The sequence below is a fragment of the Podarcis pityusensis genome (genome assembly GCF_964106645.2).
Source record: "Podarcis pityusensis genome assembly, chromosome: 15".
NCBI lineage: Eukaryota > Metazoa > Chordata > Lepidosauria > Squamata > Lacertidae > Podarcis > Podarcis pityusensis.
Window position 1 is genome coordinate 5,012,856 of NC_138040.1, and position 20,056 is coordinate 5,032,911.

Sequence of the window (20,056 nt, forward strand, 5' to 3'; positions counted from 1 at the left end):
CAAAGATAAGCATTATTTTAAAATACGTACAATAAATCAATAAAACATAGTAAAGCAGCAACCAAAACCACACCTCAGCCCACAGTAGGAACAATTTAAGTGGCCTAGCAAAGTCATAAGATCTTTGCCTGGTGTTGAAATAGGTGCTAGGCAAGATTCTTTGGGGAAGGGCATTCCATAGCTAGAACGATACCACCGAAATTACCCTTCCCTCAGTAGGTACCTGCTGCATCTTTTCCCCAGTGGAGGATCTGAAGAAAGTCATTTGGGGAAAAGATCTGGACGGGTCCATATGGAGATAGGTGGTCCTTCGGGTACCCTAGTCTCAAGCAACAAAGGTCTTCCAAGCTTAAGAAGTCACACAATGAATTGGGCTTGGAAACAGATGGGGATCCAGTGAAGCTGGCAAACCAGCAGCATGAGGGAGCTTCTTCATAAGAGGCACAGGCAGTTACTAGCATTTTGTATTCCTCTCTCAATGTGCTTTGTGTTCATATTTTGAATGGGCTATAATGGTTTGTATTCTTCTACTTTATAGTTCGATGGTCCTGGGGAGCCCATAGGTTTCTTCTTTTAATTCCATGTTGTAAGCTTAAAAAAAACACCCCTCTGTGATCAGATGTGGGCCATTCTCCACCCCTTTTCTTTTAACTTGTTCCTAAACATGGGAAGAGATTTGAAATGCTAATAATTGAGCCAGTCTTCTTTGTTTTGCCTTTGTTAAATTTTTGTGATGTTCAAACACTTCTTGCAAGATGTCGGAAAATTCCCAGGGACAGGATTTGAGAAGCTCTAGCTTGAACTGATGACTGATGATATTTCATGATAGAAGTACCATGATGGTGCTTTTAAAAATGATGAGTTGTATCTAATGTTAGGCATACTCAGAGCACACCCACTGAAAATGAGGAACCTCACTAACCTTGGCCCTTTAAATTTAATGAGTCTACTCTATGGTTAACATTAGATACAATCTAGTACGTGTAATGAATTCTCTGATAGTTATATTTGGTTTCTGATAGCTGGCCAGCAATGTTAGCATTGGTTTCTCCTCAACAGCTGCTTCTGCTTTCCTTGTTGGAAGAATTGAAACATTCTTCACGTAAACCCAGAAACATTTTGCACATGAGAATTAATTCTGTGAAGTTATTTCATGTTTCTTTTTGAATTTTTGAGTGGTTCTGTCTGTGATCATTTGGAGCTCACACCATGCCAACTTGAAAGGAACTGGTGTTTTTAAGGACTCGTAGTCCCTCGTTCCATCAGGACCACGCAACAACAAAACACATATCAGTCACTCAGATCAGAGCAGCCAGGATGCAGCCCTCTGACCTCATTTCGGTTCATCACATCAGGTTATGTCAGAGATAGCACTGAAAGAAGCAGTTTAGGAGGCAAAAAATATGTTTTCCTGCACTGGCTGGCATTTGTGGCCATATGTGCCTTCAATTTGTGATGCTCTAGAATATTTTTGCTAATATTTGGGATTCTGGAAGAAAATGTAACAAAAAAAATTATGGAAATGCAGATAAAAAGGATAAAAGGTTTGTCCTGCATGTTTTCCAGTTCCCACTGTTAGCTTGGTGCCAAGAGGCTACACATTCTTAATTTTGCCTGCTCTCTAGGGACAGCAGTAATCAAAGGAGGTCTTGCAGTTACTGAAAATAACCAATAGGTGACCACATTGGACTGTAAAACCAACTGCTAAGGAAAAAAGGAGTCCACTTGAATATGTGACTCCTTTCACATTAATACTTGCCAGAGCCATGTGTGCAGACATGCAAACATAACACATCTCATAAAATACCTTGCATTTATCTGACGCCTCTGAATTTGAGCCTGGGATCTGTTCCAGGTTTTTTTTTTTGCATTCACACTAGTCGCTTTAAATCTGCATGACACTATTTCAACAACATTTCAATTGTAAATAGTCCAGTAACAATAACATCATTTATATCATGCTGTATTCTCCTGCTTGAATCATATAATTGGTGGTGCTGATAGCTGATTCCCATACTTACAACACATTCACTCTAATGCAGGCCTGTCCATTCTCATTAGTTTTGGACTACAGCTACCATCATCCCTGGCCATTGGTTATACTGGCTGGGGCTGATGGGAGTTGTTGTCCAAAAAATGGTGGGCATCAGGTTGGGAAAGGCTGCTAGACTGGTAGGCAAATGGCTGTGAATGAACTGCTTTGCAGCTCTTGTCTGCTGAAGATTAGGGCTAGGTGACCAGGAAAATATGCAACTAGTTGTTAACCAGAGTAGCACAGTACAGGGGAGGGAATTTTATTGGAGAGGTGCAGGAAGAGAAAGAATTGTGGTTGAGGGATGAGTTGCCTTGTGGCATACATTCCCTACCCCACTCCCAATCCTATTTCCACTCTCCCATTCCAGAATACTCCATGCTTTTTTTAAGGGCCCTTCCCAGATGAAAGTGACTGGAGTGTATATGTGCAAATAATTAGAATGCTACAGAGCACTTTTTTCTTGGATACTAATATTTTCCTCTACCTCCCAATTCTTCATCCAGCACTAACCATTATGCAACACTAGCACTATACAGTGCCTGTTGTAGATAAGCAACCTGTTCCTTATTGGCTTGTGCCTTCCACCTTTTAAAACACCTCAGTAGCTGCAGATTTCCCCATGGAAGTAAGGATGCTTAGATCAAAAGGCAAATGTTTTCTTCTTTGTCGTTGAAATCTCCACTTTCTTCACGTTGTCCCCCTCCTCCCTTTGTGGAGTCCATTTGAGCAGATATAGGACAAAAGGAAAGCGACAACATAGAAACCTTCCTTAATCCATAGGAGAGAACTCCTCTGGGCACAGGAGCAATTACCTGGCTCCACCCTCAGGGAGCAAAGAGAGGGAAAGGAAGCCACTCAAGTGCACCATTCCTGCAAGAGCCCACAGGTGCATCAGCAGCTCCTTGTGGACCCTGGTATCAAAAGGCTGCTGAGAGGTCTAAAACAATACACCTGCACACCTGGGATTTGTGGCTGAACCCAGGCCATAATTGTATTGAGCTCTCTGGCTCCAAGTTCGTTTGGAAAAGGATACAGAGTTTCTAGGCAGCTTCGGAGCAGCTTTGCTGTGCCACCTATTCAGCTGCTTTCCCTTAAAAGAATGTGTGTGTTTGAAAGTTTCAATAAACAGCTAAGAGTGTGCGCCACTGAGTATAGATGAATATCTAGAGAGAACCAGGATGGAGTAGTAAGTGGAATGATAGGTGAGAGTTATATATTCAAATTCCCACTCTGCCACATGGCTCACTGGAAGATGCTGGGCTAGTCAGTGGTAGGGAATATGCCTGTTCAGTCCCTGGTATCTCCAGGTAGGGCTGGGAGACTCCTGCATGAAAACTAGAGAGCTGTTGCCAGTCAGTGTTGTCAATACTGAGCTAAATGGAGTAATTGGCCTGACTTAAGTCCTATGCACCTTGCAGAGTTGTTGCAAAGATTTTAAAAAAAAATGGATGGGAATGCTGGCTTGCCCCTTGAGCTAAACGGATGAAGGGTGGGATAAAAATGTAATAAAACTTAACAAATTTATTTTGAATATGTATTGCTTCTGCAGTTTGCGGCACTTACTCCTGCACTTGTGCAACTTAGGAGCCAAGTCACTAAGTAGTCAGTCCTGTGGGCCTTGCCTGTGGTGGGCAGGAAACGTCACTGGCCAACTAAGCTGGGAAGCTCTTGAAAGCTAGGAAGCGAATCAGGGTCCTTTCAGGGTGTTGAAGTGCCTCAGAGAAATGTGTTGGCAGCTGAACTAGGTTAGACTAGATTTATAGTTCCTTTTTAATTCTGCTTTTCTGTCCGAAAGCTCACACCATACCTGCTTGGAGAGTTAAAAACAGCCATTAGACAATCAATCAATAACACAAACAGCATAAGTGTAGATTCAGGTAGGTAGCTGTGTTGGTCTGATAAATGGAAAAGTTAAAAAAATGTCCAGTAGCACCTTAGAGACCAACTATGTTTGTTCTGGGTATAAGCTTTCATGCACTTCTTCAGATACACACTTCTTCAGATACACAGCATAAGAGTAAAGCAATTAGAAAGAGCAATAGATAAAATAGAATCTTAAAACAGCAGACCTAAGAACCAAGCGCTGAATAATGGAAGAAAAACACATTGAAAAACAAAACAAAAAACAGTTTTCAGTATGTATTTGAATGCTAAAGAGATGGAACCCGGTAGATCTCAGAGGATCTCTCAATATTCTCTAGTTTCAGTACTGTGGTGCCACCATATATGATATCAGGTATGCAGTGTGTTAAGTGCAACTTGGGGGAAATGGCTTTGTGGACCAAATGAGGCTCCTTGCTGTGCTTCATTAGCCCTGCAGGCTGGAGGTTCCCCACTACTGGCTTACAGCCTCGACCCATTCCTGAAAGTACCACGGCCTGACATGTGGCTTTCCTATTCAATATTAGGAGTACGAGTTTTGTATTTATAGCTGCATATTCTGATTTGCTTAAACTTGTGCTTAATGTTAACCACATGAGTGCAGCATAGCAAGCTGTTAGTCTCTGTCTGCTGCACCCCAAGAGTATCAAACAGTGATTTATTATCTTTTATAGCAATTTTTTTAGAGAGAGAAAGAGAAGGGTTGAGAGAGATTAAATGAGCTCAAGGCTCCTCTCTCTCGGGATGGGGGGTAAGGGCTAAGCAAGCAGATGATAAGCCACAATAGTTAAGAAAGGAATGTAATAAAATCTTTTTTTAAAAGAAAAGAGGGTTTTTAAAAGATCCACAACTGTCAGGTTGTACACAGTGCTAGCTTATATAACCACCTATTTATTACGAACTGATAGCTTTGTCATTTTCCCTTCCCAGGCTTTGATATTGATTACTGCATTCACTTACGTCTAGAATTTAGTAGGAGAGCTTCCCAAGTCTCTGCAGTCTCTGTCTAGTCCTGAGCATACAAAATCCCATTTTTGATGGCTACGGCAATAAATAACATGCATAAAACCGTGCAATAGTGCTTTTGCATTTTTATATGGATGGATTCCCTCCCTTTTTTTCCAGAAAGAGTGACCAGATCTTGACTGTTTCACCTATTTAAATTATACTGTCTCTCCCCCAACCCAATAGCAGCTTTTTAATAACACTTGCTTCAAAAGCTCTGCAAGTCTTCAAAACAGCTTTTATGTGCACGTATATAGATATGAACTTTAATTTCTACTATTTAAAAAATTGTGGCGAGAGACGGGATTCTGAAGGTTGACTGCATTACAGCAGGAGGGGAGACTGATGTTAGTAATAAAAACACTTCTAGTAAAATCGGTAGCAACCCCTGCAAGCACACCCTATAAAGGGGAATATCAGAAAGTGAAAAGATTACTCAGAAATCTAAGGTGCTTTTAAACAAGATTAAGATAAGGGTCATTAGGGTGCCTGTCGCCGACCTGTCTGCATTTAAATGCATCCTGCCTAGTGTCTGTATCTTGGAATGATTCATTCAATATGTGTCATATCAAAGTCAAAGTTAACCAGCAAGGAGAAAAATGCTAATGCTTATAAATTTCAGGGATGATCCATCACGCTGATGATTGAACTTTCCGTGGTGGCTGGTCACAATGTGGTGAAAACATTTCGATGTGATTCATTTTTGTTGTTGCTGCTGCTCAGCATTTAAACCATTCTTGATTAATATCATTCCTGCTTGGATGTTGATTTGGGCAAGATCCAAAAATATGAAACATTTCTACACATGGATTGCTCTGTTTGCATTTGTGCGTGTGCCAATTTCCCCTTCCGGCTAACTGCTCCTTGTAGTGCATTGGGTGCTATACCAGATACCCACCTTCTAAGTAGGAGCAGATCCGGGAAGACTCTACTGAATGTTTGTAGCACTGAATGGTTCTTTAAACAGTCTTGGTATTTGAAATTAGGGATCGGTTTTTATCCAATTTCAGTCATACCCTGAGTAGACCCTTTAAAACCATTTGACATGACTAACTTAGGACCATTGAATTTTGTTGGGTTGTATCCAGGGCTTTTTTTGAGCTAGAACTCAGTTATGGCACCTCTCAGGTGGGTGCCATTGCCATTATAAGAAAACAAGGGAGGCGTTCATGGTAAGTTCCGGCACCTCTTTCCCCAGAAAAATAGCACAGGTTGTATCCAATGTTAGTATGGACCCACTGAATTAAATAGGCATCACTAAATTAGGCCCTTTAATTTCAATGGGTCTCCTTTGAGTAAATCTTTATTGGCTATCATCCCTGTGGGTCTACTCTAAATAGGATATAACACAGAGAGAGTTGTGTGACGGTGCCAGTTCCTCAAGTTAATTGTTGATATTTTCCCCATGGTGGCGGAATCCAAAACTGCATTTTAGGAAAGGAGGAATATTTGAAAATGAGAAAAATAATAATTATGAAATGACTTGTGGGGTGGCGAGGATCAAAGAAAGGTGGTGAGCGGTTGAGAGTGTTGATTTAAAACATGTGAATAAAATATTTAGCAAAGAGAGAGACTTGATTATACCTGCTCTCTAGGGCAGGCTGCTTTAATTGTTTTGTTTTGGAATCAGTTCTTTCTTTTCTGAAAAGCTAATAAGGTACATCTCACAGATACACTATGGAATTACGTTTTTAAGAAGGCATAAAGGGGGAGGGAGAGAGTGCACAATATACTTTAATTTCACTTCAGATACAAAAACCGTCCATCACTGAAGAGCGTTAATACTCTTAAACTGTCAATGTTCTGATCTCACTAAGCCAAATATGGCTTTTGTAAATGATGTAACAGAAGATGGGCCAGAAAGATAAGAATGGGGGGAAATGATTTCTTGGGCCTGTGCAGGTTTTTCCCGTCCCCCCTCCACATGCCAGGATAAATGTCCAAAAGTACATACGTGCACACATTTGGTGAGAGCCACAAGTGTTCACATCAAAATTCTTCCACACCTAATGAAAATGTTCCAGAACCTCGCTGGGATGGCCTCATGTCTGGGGCTCCTAGTGACCTTCTTCAGCTAAGCTAGAAGGCAATGTGAGGTGACAGCAATTCTGCAGAGTGAGGGCAAGTTCTGAGTCTGTGGGAGAGGCTGCTTTGGGTCCTTGGGACCCTCTGACATTAGCGGGGGGGGGGCGTTTAGTGAGGCAGGCAACCAAGCTGGGATGGGCACTTGAAATCACATAGGTAGAGTATTTGGGTGGGAGGGACCCATCTCAGAGGACCAGTAAGACACACAGAGACTAGGTGAGTGGGGCATTTGTTGTCAACAGCGTCTCACATTCTGCCATATTGGGCTGCTTGCTAACAAATGTCTGAAATAACATTGGGGGGCATTTTGCTAACAAACTTCTCACTTTTTTGTTTGGCATGGCTCACTCCTTTTCAGGCATTGGCACACTGCTTGATTAGATCCAGCATTCGACTTTTCTTCTCTTCCCTGGCTGTGCTGGGCATCAGCCTTAGGAAGTTGTTTTGAGCCTTGATAGAAGCTGCTTTCTCCTGAGTCTTGCCTAAATTTCGCCATTGGTTTTGTTTCACTCCTTTGCCTCTTAAAGCTGTGCATGTTCATTCTTGTAATCTGAGCAAGGGACATTATCATCTAGATGTGGAGAGGTTAGCTTGGGCAGAAATGGACAGGAGAAGGACAAAAATGCTTCTTTTATTTCTTGGGCTTGTAGCTTGTCCCATCATAAGGGTTCATGGTGTGGGTATCACCATACAAAACAACTATCCTGACCTTGACAACCAGTGATGGCTGTTGCTTATTGGAAATGGTAGGGTACAAGGCAGGGAGCCCAACAGCAGGTGGAGCCAGAGCCAATGACAAGCAGAGCAAACTAATTCTAGTTTTGTTCCCATCTTCCTGCTGAATTCTGCAAGGACAGCCTGAGACTTAAGGAAGAGGAAGCTGATATCGAATTCCGCACCTTGGAGTGGTTTGCCAGTAAGAAGGCAGGCAGGCAGGCAGGCAGGGGCTGGCTGAGGACAGACTGGAGTTGGTGGGGTGGTGCCTCACATGCCCTCATGAGAAACCCTTCACTGTTGACCACTGAAAGCCACATCTGAAAGAACATCTTGCACATACTTTTTGAAGAGAGACATTGGTTCCTACCTTGAAGAGTCTCCAGCTGAAGACAATTGCAAGATATCAGATTTGGTGCATACATGTCCTGTTTAAAGCATTCGTGCTTGATGGAGCACAGGATTGAAGGAGGCTCTCTTAGGTTGTCTGGGCCCAGTCATTTGGCACAATAGGTCTTTCAGTTTTGAAAATGGGGGTCTCTCACTTGACTTGCACTGCCAGTTTTTCTTTGGCGAGAGAACATTTCCACAGCTGCATTTTGGGGCTGATTGTGAGTTTTCCAGCAGTACGGCTTTCCGTCAGATGAAAAAGTTAACTTTCCTATGGCTTGGTTTCTGCATAAACATTTCCTGCAGATCTGTTTTTGCATATGCTGCTAAGTTCATGAACAAAGAAAACTCAACCCCTAGTTTTATGCTCCCGTTTTCATTCCTTTTTATTTTATTTTAAAAAATTTAGTTCCGTTCCACTCACCCACCATTTACCTTTCATTCACTATCCTGTGCTGCCTCTTTAAAAGCTCGCGGGAACATTTGGGTCCAAAATCAAGTCTGCCACCTTGGTCAGGCATCAGGTACTTCAGTCTGAATTGTGAAAACAACAGATTTCTCTGGTGCCACAAACACACCAAATATTCATATCCAAATCAATTTTCTCCAATTAGGCCATCTTACTGGATCAATCAAGGGTAAATTTGGCTCCTCCCAAATATCTGGCTCTTGTCTAATAGAGTCCAGATATTTTAAAAGCATTTGTACAAGTACAGTAGAAACCAAGATACCCAAGTCTTGAATGTGGATGGGTGAATGGGTGGACAGACTGAAGGAGCAGTAAATCTGAATTTTAATTTGTTTTTGAAGTCGTTTAGAAAGCACGTGCTGGATTTACATTGTAAAACCATCCTTGTGCGCTTTGAGGTTTACTAAATACCTGGGTAAACATTCAAGTATTTTATTTATTTCATTCAAGTATTTTATTTACTTATCAGGAAAGCGGGTAGGTGGGGGGGGGGAATGAGAGTTTTATGAATTAACATCAATAAATTTACAAAAGAAGGTAGTCTGTTTAGCCAGGCTTGTTTAAAAGCATTAAGATTTGAACACTGGCTGTTAAAGTGAGTCAATGGCAACATCACAAAGTTTAAATGGCAACATCACAAAGTTTAAACAAATGCCAAAAAAACATTTTCCAGAGTACTGGGATTGTAACAATACCATTAATGAGGGCAAAGAGGTTTTAATGCAATTTGCACGTTCTAAAGTTTCAAAAAGAGGGTTTGAGTTAGTGCATTATTAATGCACGGAACATCTGGAACTGTGTAAAAGCCACAGACATTGAGCAAGTGCAGAGTTTCCCCACTAGGCCTGATGCTGACTGATTTCCTCCCTAGTGAGATGGCTTGTTTTTAAGAAGTTTGAGACAGTAAAATGACAATAGCCAGATAAGAGGGAAACATTCCATGGTGTCTGTGTGTGTATGAGAGAGAGAGAGAGAGAGAGAGAGAGAGAGAGAGAGAGAGAAAAGAAGAAGAAGAAGAAGAAGAAGAAGAAGAAGAAGAAGAATATGTAAAAAGTGTATTTGTATGACCAGAGTTTGAAATTAAACTTTCCAACTACATGAACATAAGCACACTAGTTCTTATCCTACCCTTCCTTCAAGGAGTTCAAGGTGGTGGATGTGGTTTCTCTTCCTTCCTGCTTTTTCCTTATAACAACCTTGTGAAGTAGTTTTGGCTGAGAGAAGATTTGAACCCGAATCTTTCCAATCCTAATCAGACACTGTAGCTGCTGTAGCACGTAACAGTAGTTGTGGTACTTGATCTTGTGCTGATACAGAACTTGTAAGCAGAGTGTGGCAATTGAGGCCAGGTTTAGACAAATCGAGGTTTTAAAATGAAAACGCCCATCATAAACTTTTAACTACTGTTCTCATTGGCAAGAATTAAAAGTGAAGAGAGACTGGAACATAGGCCCTTGCTTTATGCTCTGTGTTTACACTCCATTTATGTTCCTCCTCCTTGAAAGGTTTGTTCATGTGAATGTTACTAGAGTAGAGCTTTTTAAAGTGTCTCTTTCCACTACAGAATGCTGCTGCTTCTTTGGCGATCCCTCGTAGGCGAGTAAGATTGTCTTCCATAAAGACGGTTTTAACAATGAGTCCGTAAGTGACTGTGGAGACCAATTCTGGATCCACACGTCCTTCCATAGTGAGGACATTGGTTTCTCGGCGAGAGTTGATCATGGTGTGGATTTGCCAAGCGTGCCTTCCTCCTAGCACGTTTCTCCCTTGCATCCTGAGTTCAAGTGTCTTCAAAGCCCATGACACCTTTGGTAAAGGCTGTTCTCCAATTGGAGCGCTCGCAGGCAAGTGTTTCCCAATTATTGGTGTTTATACTACATTTTTTAAGATTTGCCTTGAGACAGTCTTTAAACCTCTTTTGTTGACCACCAGCATTACGCTTTCCATTTTTAAGTTCGGAATAGAGTAGTTGCTTCGGAAGACGATAATCAGGCATCCGCACAACATGACCAGTCCAACGAAGTTGATGTTGAAGAATCATTGCTTCAACACTGGTGATCTTTGCTTCTCCCAGTACACTGATATTAGTTTGCCTGTCTTCCCAAGTGATGTGTAAAATTTTTCGGAGACACCATTGATGGAATCTTTCGAGGAGTTGGAGATGGCGTTTATAAGTGGTCCGTGTTTCACAAGCATACAGTAAGGTCGGTAGTACAATAGCTTTGTAAACAAGCATTTTGGTTTCCCTGCGAATGTCCCGGTCCTCAAACACTCTGCATTTCAGTCAACAGTATGAAAATGTATTGTTTTTCATACCATACTTTAAGTGGGGAAAGGGTGGTATACAAATTTAATAAATAATTGGATTATGTACCTCTTGTAAGAATCTGTATAGTGACAAAAAAGAAAAAATAATAATTGCAACAGTACATTGCTCACCCATCCCCTCGGTAAATCAATTGCAAATATTTGCTGTGTTTCCTTTCCTTATCCTTTTCCTCTGTTTTCTTTGCTTCTGTGTTTTTCCAGAATTGTATGCAATTATATATATTTTTGCCTTTTTTCTCAGATATAAGTATGTATCTATGTTCATGCTGAAATTGAATAAGAAAAAAATGAGAAAAGAGAGGCCATTATAATGAATCATAACATAAATAAATAAATACAAAGAAAACTATATATCTAGTTGTTCAGTTCAGTTGGCATCCGTCTGTCTCGAGAGACAATGGAAGAGTGCATAAAACAATACAAAAAGTTAATCTAATTTTAATGGCATGAAACTAAACAGGAGAGAGAATAATGCCTGACGGAAATTAAAAAGTGGTGTACAAAACGTCACCATGTTCCAGACGATGCCCTTGTTTCCAGTAGTTTGGATTTGGGATTCATTCTTCAAGCATCTAGCTATATAGAGTTGTAACTGACTGTGTTTTACTTAGAGTAGATCCATTGAAATTAATAGACCTAAGTTAGTCATAGTCATTAATTTAAAAGGGCCTACAATGAGTAGGATTAATACTAGACGCAGCTTATAGGTTGCTTCTGAATACTAGTTGCTGGAGGCAACAGGAGGGGAGAGGACTCATGTACTTGAACCCAACTTGCTGGTTTCCCACAGGCAACTGTTTGGCCACCGTAAGAACAGGATGCTGGACTAGATGGGCCATTGGCCTGATCCAGCAGGCTCTTATGTAGCCTACTAAATTTTACTCAGGGTAGACCTATTGAAAGTAATAGGCCCAAGTTAATCAGATCCATTTTTTTTAGTAGGTCTACTCTGAGTAGGACTAGCATGCTATACAGCCCATACTATAAAAAATTCTCTCTCTCTCTCTCTCTCTCTCTCTCTCTCTCTCTCAGAAGATCAGATTAATACAAGAAAAGGTGCAGGGGGTAGGGGAAAAGGAAAGAAAATCACATCAGAAGGGAGAATGGCCCACTATTTTTAGAACATAAATATTATGAGAACAAAGAAGATAACCGTCAGATTTGTAACTATGGCTAAATATAAAGGAAAACAAACAAACTGTTGTTATGGAACGGTGGCCTAAATCCAGCACAATTAGGTATAGATAGAGCAGTTGATTTAAATGAGCTTAAGGGAACTTAACTCTGTTGGATTTAAACCAATGGCATTGAATTTTTAAACAATTGCAGTGAAATATTTATTTTAATATGTTTTTATTCCCACTTCCCCCATTGGAGCTGAAGGAGACACAGAGTTTCCTCCACCAAACCCCCCTTTTATCCAAACATCAACCCTGTGAGGGAAGGTTAGGCTGAGTTTCTTGCATGGCTGAGTGAGGATTTCAACCTGGGTCTCCCTGATCTTAGTCTGCCTACCCACTAGCTAGTGGCCTCTCCCATTTATGATTCCTTATGTTCTTTCTTGAAGATATATTGATGGTCGAACACCTGCTTTGCTCGCAGAAGGCCCCAGATTCAATCCCTGGCATCTCCAGGCAGGGCTGGGAGGGTCTCCTGCCTGCAGTCCTCCAGAGCTGCTGTCAGTCAGTGTAGACAGCACTGAGCTAAATGTCTGACATGGTATAAGGCATCTTGTATTCCTGCAGTTATAGTACCGGTAGGTAGCCAGTGGGAGAAGCTTTGCTCCACTGCTGGGTCAGCCCCCTGACTGCTTCCAGGGGTGGGAGATTAACTGGTCTTGCTGGTTCCATTGCTAACAAAAACAGTGTGTTGTCATCGATACAACACTAGTCTCAAAATGCTTTGCTGTGGTCAGATGATGTTTGAGATATTTGGCTAGTCATTTGAGCCCTCTAGGGTGCCCTCGAGAGACACTTTGGAACCCAGCAGTGCAGCGGGTAGGCACTGATCTCATGTGCTGACTGCCCACTCACACCTTGAGTTTGGTGCCAGGGCAGGGCTGGTGTGTGTGTTTGTGGACATGCACCCCACAGTGTTAGGAGTGGGGATATGGGCCACAGGTAGGAGTGGTCAATCAGTTTGTTGGTTAGTTTCCTGGCGCCGCATGTCATTTGCAAGTGGAACATGCATCAGTGGAGGAACGCCTGTACTTTGGTCTTACTACCCTGAATAATTTGGTGTCATCAGCAAATTGCCACCTCACCGCACAGCCCTCTACTCATTCTTGAGGGAACCCACTTTTTGCATCCCTCCATTGTCCGTTTATTCCTTCTCTAGGCTTCCTGTGCTTTAATCTGCTGCTGAACCATAACTCACTCAGGTGTCATTAGTTGAGGGGATTAATCAAAAGCTATTTCAGTGCACAATGTACAAAATCTTGACTATCCAAGGAAAAAGCTGCTATTTAAGAATAGAGGAGCAAATGGTTTTTGTGTGGCATTTTACTGGTTTCACCAGTATTGAGGTGAGAGAAGAAATTGCTGTGGGCGTATTGCCTGTGGACTGTATCTTTCAAGTTGCCGAGTTGAGTGATAGCTTTGCTTCAAGCTCTGGCCTCCTGAAGCTTCCATCAAAGAACCTGCTTCAGTGCTTGCAAGGTCACTAAATCCTTCCTTCAGACCTTGGTCGAAGGAAGGAGTGGAAAGTTTCCACCACTTCTCAGATCAATTTCTGTCCCACCGAGAATGGCTTTTATCAACAACAGCATCTCCTTACCATCAGCAGGGCGGTGAGACGAGACATGAAATGGATGGCTGAAATGCTATTAAGTATGGAGCCATGAGAAATAATAGCTCTTAAATTTTTAAACTTGATACTTTATTGTGTAAAGTGTACTTGGGTATTTATTCACTTGCTTTGCATCATTTTTTAATCTGTCAAGTTAGGTTTCTTTGCTTGGTTGGCTATTGCTAATGGTTGATGTAGGCAGGTATGGATTGTCCAGCTTCTGTACTTTTGATAACATCTCAGAAGGGTGACCGTGTACCTTTTTGGAGGATTATGAACTTCTAAGTTGGTCCCCATCAAGCTCCCCTCTCAAAAGCAAAAATGATTATAGAGTGGGACCTGCAACAAAATGTTGCAGCATGGAGTGCTCCTGTTCAGATTACCAGTCAGTCAGTCCTTACTAGGCTCCTCCACCTACTGCTTTAGTCCCCCCCCCCCCAGTTTTTATTTGATTGGGGGGAGAGGTACGTCTGCAAACCATTGGATTTCCCTGAGCCTGCTGAAACTTAGAATCACAGGAAGCTGCCTTATACAAAGTCAGGCCATTGGTCCATCTAGCTCAGTGTTGTCTACACTGATTGGCAGCAGCTCTCCAGTATTTCAGCCAGGAGTGCACCTAGTGTTAGAAACTCAGATATATAAGCTAATCACCAAATGGCACCTTAGACCTAGGTTACAATTGCTACAACGGAATGTCTAGTCACAATATTTTTTGCAATGAAGTTTATTATTGTTGTTGTTGTGTGTGTGTGTGTGTGAGAGAGAGAGAGAGAGAGAGAGAGAGACAGAGACAGAGAGAGACAGAGACTGCATGTGCTATTTGCTTGCTGGAATTTCCTGAGCATTGCTGGGGGAGGGGGGGGGTGGGGAATAGTTGTTTGTGAATTGCCTCATGATAGCTTTCCTACTTGACCTGCCCAGCTTTGTCTGTGTTGTGAACTCTCACAGTCCTTTTGAACAAAGTAAAACATGAGTTTAATGGGACTTAAAAGTAAGCAGGTATAGGTTTTCAGCCTTAACCAGGTTGCAGCCCTTGTTGTGTTTTACAACAAGCAACTGTATATACCACTAGAAAACTTAATTGCAAAGGATAATTGTAAATAATTTCACTAAACCCCTGAAAATGTCAAATAAGAATTAACATTCAGGTCACTTTGCATAGGCAATAAACAGAGTCCCAAGTTTTTTCAAGTGTTGCTTGTTGCTTTTTACCGGTCACATAAGTGGACAAAGTCTATCAATTTGGCCATTAAGGCTAGAATCCAAATCCTTGAACATCATTCTCTTCAAGAGTTGGGAGGTCTAGAGCAGGCTTCCTCAACCTTGGCCTTCCAGATGTTTTGAGACTATAATTCTCATCATCCCTGACCACTGGTCCTGCTAGCTAGGGATCATGGGAGTTGTGGGCCAAAAACATCTGGAGGGCTGAGTTTGAGGAAGCCTGATCTAGAGTCATGCCATTGCAGAGTACATTTTGTTTTTAGCTGCCACTAACAAATTCCAGTCTAGTTCACCATGATCCTGGTGCAATTACATTCTTTCGAATAAATAAATATGTGAAGATGGCAGTGTTCTTGAAGCATTTTAACTTGGAGAGTTTGCAAATGGTGATTTTTAGTGGGCAGGAGCATCAGAGAGAGAGAGAGAGAGAGAGAGAGAGCACTTCTCTGGTATTTTCCAGGTTGTTTTTAATTCTGGTGTGTGTGTGTTTTCTTAACAAAGCATCCAAATAGAAAACTGTAAGAAGGCGCATTTCCAGAGACTTAAAAAGGACAGCAGACTTGTGAGTGTGGAGAAAGCCATTGGTTGTCCCAATATAATCCCTATTGAGACCAGGCACTTTAAATATGGGCAGCTGCTGGGATTCCTGGGGACAGAGGGAGAGGCACACAGTCTCACTTAAACAATGCCAAGATGGTGCTAGTGGTCCAAGGGAGTTGACTTCCCATCCCCTTGCCAAAGGTGGGGATAGATTGGTGGGTTGTTACAGCTGGGACCCGCAGGGGCTTTCATTTTCTGAAGTGCCCTCTGGCACTTGCTTTTTACTTGGGGGAGGATATTTTCCAACAACGGTTTCACATCACGTAAAGTGGAATCCATAGCGACAGTCGGTGGCAGATTATTGGACATCACGTCTAAAAAAATTACATGCCGCACTGGCAGATGGAACTTTTTCCCACTGAATTTCACACCCTGGATAGCAGCATCCTTTAATATTTAATCACACTGTTGGTTTAAATATCTTGAACATGCAGCAGCAGGAAAATAAACGAAAAATTCTTCTCTTTTTAGAGTACAGTGGTAAGGTGGATTGGAGTGGCTTGTTTTTAACACATGGACTAATTTCCACTTCGATTAACTTATAGATTCAGTCCCACCCTACACCCACACCATTTAAGCAACAATTGGTTGGAGGGAGATTAGCTATACGCTGCACTCGGTCCGTGAAGCTCTAGGTTGCCTTTCCAAATGCTTTGTGGCGATCACAAAATGGAAATAAAGTAAGAGCAAAAGCTTCAGTTTCAAATAATAAGCAATGCATTGCTTCAAACATCACTGCATGCATTAGCACAGTTTTTATACAACTTGCCTAGGTTGCTTTGACCTAACCATTGTTCTGTACCATTGCAGCCAACCCACTACCCACTCCCTTTGACATTTCTTAGAGGTTCACTGCTTGATGCGATTGAGATGTCAAAAGAATCCAATGCCCCAGCTGACTGATTACAATCTTAGGGCGTTTATGTCCAAAGTCCTGTCGTTGAGGTTTATTGTTAATGCATTAATGAACAAAGCTACAATGTTGGCCAAAGGAGCTTAAACTTGCAACTTAAACATTCTGTTGCAAAACTGATAGTTTTCTGTGACCCTCCACAGGTGGATTCAGACATGCACTTGTTAGGTCTAATTCTCAGTGTTCATTTGGCCCATAACCAGATTTAGAAGGGCACTTTTGCATTTCTGAGCATGCATTGTTGGCTGTTGGTAGCATGTTGCCCCAAAACAGCAGGATTTTTTTCCTGGTAGCCAACCCGGACCCTTCCATTATCATCTGATAGCAACATGAGAGTGGGCCTTTTCTGTGGTGGCTCCCTGCTTGTGGAATGTTCTCTCCACGAAGCTTCACGTGGCATCTTTGTTACATATCTTTAGGTGCCAGACATTTCTCATCTCCCAGACCTTTGGCTAATTAAACAATCTATAAAAATATAGAAAGCTTATACCAGAACAAACTTAGTTGGTCTAGGTGCTATTGCTATTTATTTTATTTTATTTTATTTCGACTGTGTCAGACCAGCTACCTACCTGAATCTAAATAATCTATGGCCTTTTAAACTGGGGTGTGTGTGTGGGTGTGTGTTTATTGGCTCTGTTAATATGTTTTTTGTGTTTTTATATGTAAACCACACTGTGATCCTTGGATGAAGGGCGGTATAGAATTATTAATTAATTAATTAATTAATTATGCACCTGACAATATAGGTAGCACCAAGTGGGAGATAAAGGGTGGAGTTCAAGTGATGCCCCAGCCCTTATTGCTATACTCCTGTAGAAAGTACAGTCGTACGTCGGAAGTTGAACAGAATCCGTCCCGGAAGTCCGTTTGACTTCCGCAACGTTCAACTTCCAAAATGCTGCTTCTGATTGACTACAGGAAGCTGCTGACCTTTCCATACCTCCCTATGTTTGTTAAAAGAAAAGAAAAAAGAACTGCAGTTCCGATTTCCTGATGGGGCTGGAAAGTCTCCCTGTGTCAAACCCCAAAGAGCTGCAGCCACTTAATGCTGATGATGCTGAGCTGGATGGACCAGTGCTGTGATTTGGTATTAGGCAGCTTCCTCTGCTCCTAACCAGTGGATCTTCCACATAAAGCGGATTTCGCTCAAGGTACAAAACTGGTTAAACTTTCCGCCACCAAGTTGAAACCCACATATATGGAATGTTTTTGTAAGTTGTAAGTTAGCTAAGGTCGATTGTTGCACCAGATAGGTGTAATTGCTTCAGGAATACCCAGCATTTTACATAGACCACCAATTCATTGTCAGGCTCGCCATATTAGCTGTGTTATTCTGGAGTCTTTGGCGTGCAAAACATTTCATTTTTCATTACTGTTGTCGCTGTTCACATTTTCCATTATTTAAAGGGGGTTATTGAAAAATTGATGGTATGTTGGTACCAGAGAGACATCCTGTAGGCTGCAGTGTTGATTTATGGCACATGGAACATAGTTCAGTGCTTCAGTTTCCTGCTGGCGAGTGGCACTTTGTCATTGTCCCTAAAGAAAAATCATACCAGTGAAATCCCCTGCGTTCCCCACAAGTTGAGTGATGCATACTCTATCTTCAGAATTGACTATGAATTATTCACTGTTTATTGTGCTAGTGTGTGCACATAGTGATCATCTTCTTGTTCATAATACCCAGTTTATCACCATGTCCTGAGCCTAGTTTAATTATGTAGTTGCAGCGTGTGCCTCCCTTTTTTTTAACAATTCTATTTGTGTCAAGCCTGTGAGAGCTACTCCAGATTTTACTCCCCGTTTCCTTACATGTGCAGATGTGTTTTGTGAAGGTTTTGATCACAATGGACATCTGGCAATGTTTTGCACACCAGCTTAACACTCTGAGCAAAATCATGACCGCCATTATTGATCTCCCCCTTCAGTCTACAGCCACACGAGAACGTGTTCTGGGAGACGGCTGTAGCTCAGTGGTAGAGCAACCATCTTCTGTGCCGAAGGTCCAGGCAGGCTCGATCCTCAGCATCTCTAGTTAGGGCTGGAAGAAACCCCTGCCTGAAACCTGGAGAGCTGCTGTCGATGTAGACAATACTGAGTTAGAAGGACCCAGTGGTCTGATTCACTCTAAGGCAACTTCCTGTGTTCTTATGGGACATGCTCTCAGCTTATATAGGGCAATATTTAGTTTTAATCAGCCTTACTTAGACCATACAAGAGCTTTGCATACACCCCAAGAACTGTCCTGTGAATTTTCTCAGAAATGAATTTATGTGGGGAATGTTTCCTGAGGGGGAAAACCAGTGAACTATTTTTAAAGTGATGCTTTTGAATTATGGTGCTGGAGGAGACTCTTGAGAGTCCCATGGACTGCAAGAAGATCAAACCTATCCATTCTGAAGGAAATCAGCCCTGAGTGCTCACTGGAAGGACAGATCCTGAAGCTGAGGCTCCAATACTTTGACCACCTCATGAGAAGAGAAGACGCCCTGGAAAAGATCCTAATGTTGGGAAAGATGGAAGGCACAAGGAGAAGGGGGCGACAGAGGACGAGATGGTTGGACAGTGTTCTCAAAGCTACGAACATGAGTTTGACCAAACTGCGGGAGGCAGTGGAAGACAGGAGTGCCTGGCGTGCCCTGGTCCAAGGAGTCACGAAGATTCGGACACGACTAAATGACTAAACAACAACAACAATTTTTTTACATAGGATGTGGGTTGTTTTTTAAGCATTTATTTGATTATCCAAATTGTCCACCGTAAGTTAAACATAATCATTAAACATAGATCGTTAAGCTGCATCTTCAAAATTGTTGTTTAGTCGTGTCCGACTCTTCATGACCCCATGGACCAGAGCACGCCAGGCACTCCTATCTTCATCTTCAAAATTACAGAGCTACAATTCATAAACCTTGGTTAATTCTTAAGACCCATGAAACCTCATGTGCTAAAAACCAAGACAGCCCTGCTTTCAGGATTCCAATCTAATGGCCATGATGCAAAAGGAAAAATATATAGGGAAGGAAAGGGAAAACATGCTAATTCTGGCACTACTGGATACCATTGTTTTGTGTGTGTTCAAAGCATATGCAACCGTGCATGCATGGGTCGTGTTCGGACCCAGAAGAGGGTGGAATGGGGACATAATGGGGTAGAGCAGACTGGGCTTACAGTATGCTTGGTCTGCTGATGTGTGTGAGGACTAGGAACACAAACTCCATGCAAATAGGGGTGAGGAGTGTTTGCCTGTACTTAAAATTACGAGAGAGAGAGAGAGAGAGAGAGAGAGAAGATCAGTCAATTGAGTGGGCACCACTGTCTTGTCTTCCCTCTGCTGCAACTAGGTGGAACAACTGCTAATAGATTCCACTTGAGAGACGGAAATCAGTCTATTTAATTCTCTTTTTAAACTGTTTTGGCTTAAAACATTTCAAATATTTAGGGTCATACAGCAGAGTTGAAAAGTCCCATGACATGTCTTGTTTGTCCAAGTGAATTTTCTATAGTGGATGGCAGCGGGTGTATAAATGTGAAAAGAACCCCTCTGACTCTGTTAAGGGTGGCATTGCCAGCCTGCATAAATCTTTTTAGTGAAGACTTAAACAAAAAGTGGGTCAAAGTGCCC

At 41.9% G+C, this 20,056-nt stretch overlaps 1 protein-coding gene across 14 annotated transcripts in view; it reads left to right on the top strand.

Annotated features, from left to right (window-relative positions):
• Positions 1-20,056, top strand: part of BRIP1 (BRCA1 interacting DNA helicase 1) — a 231,802-nt gene that overhangs the window by 54,169 nt on the left and 157,577 nt on the right. The window lies entirely within an intron of this gene.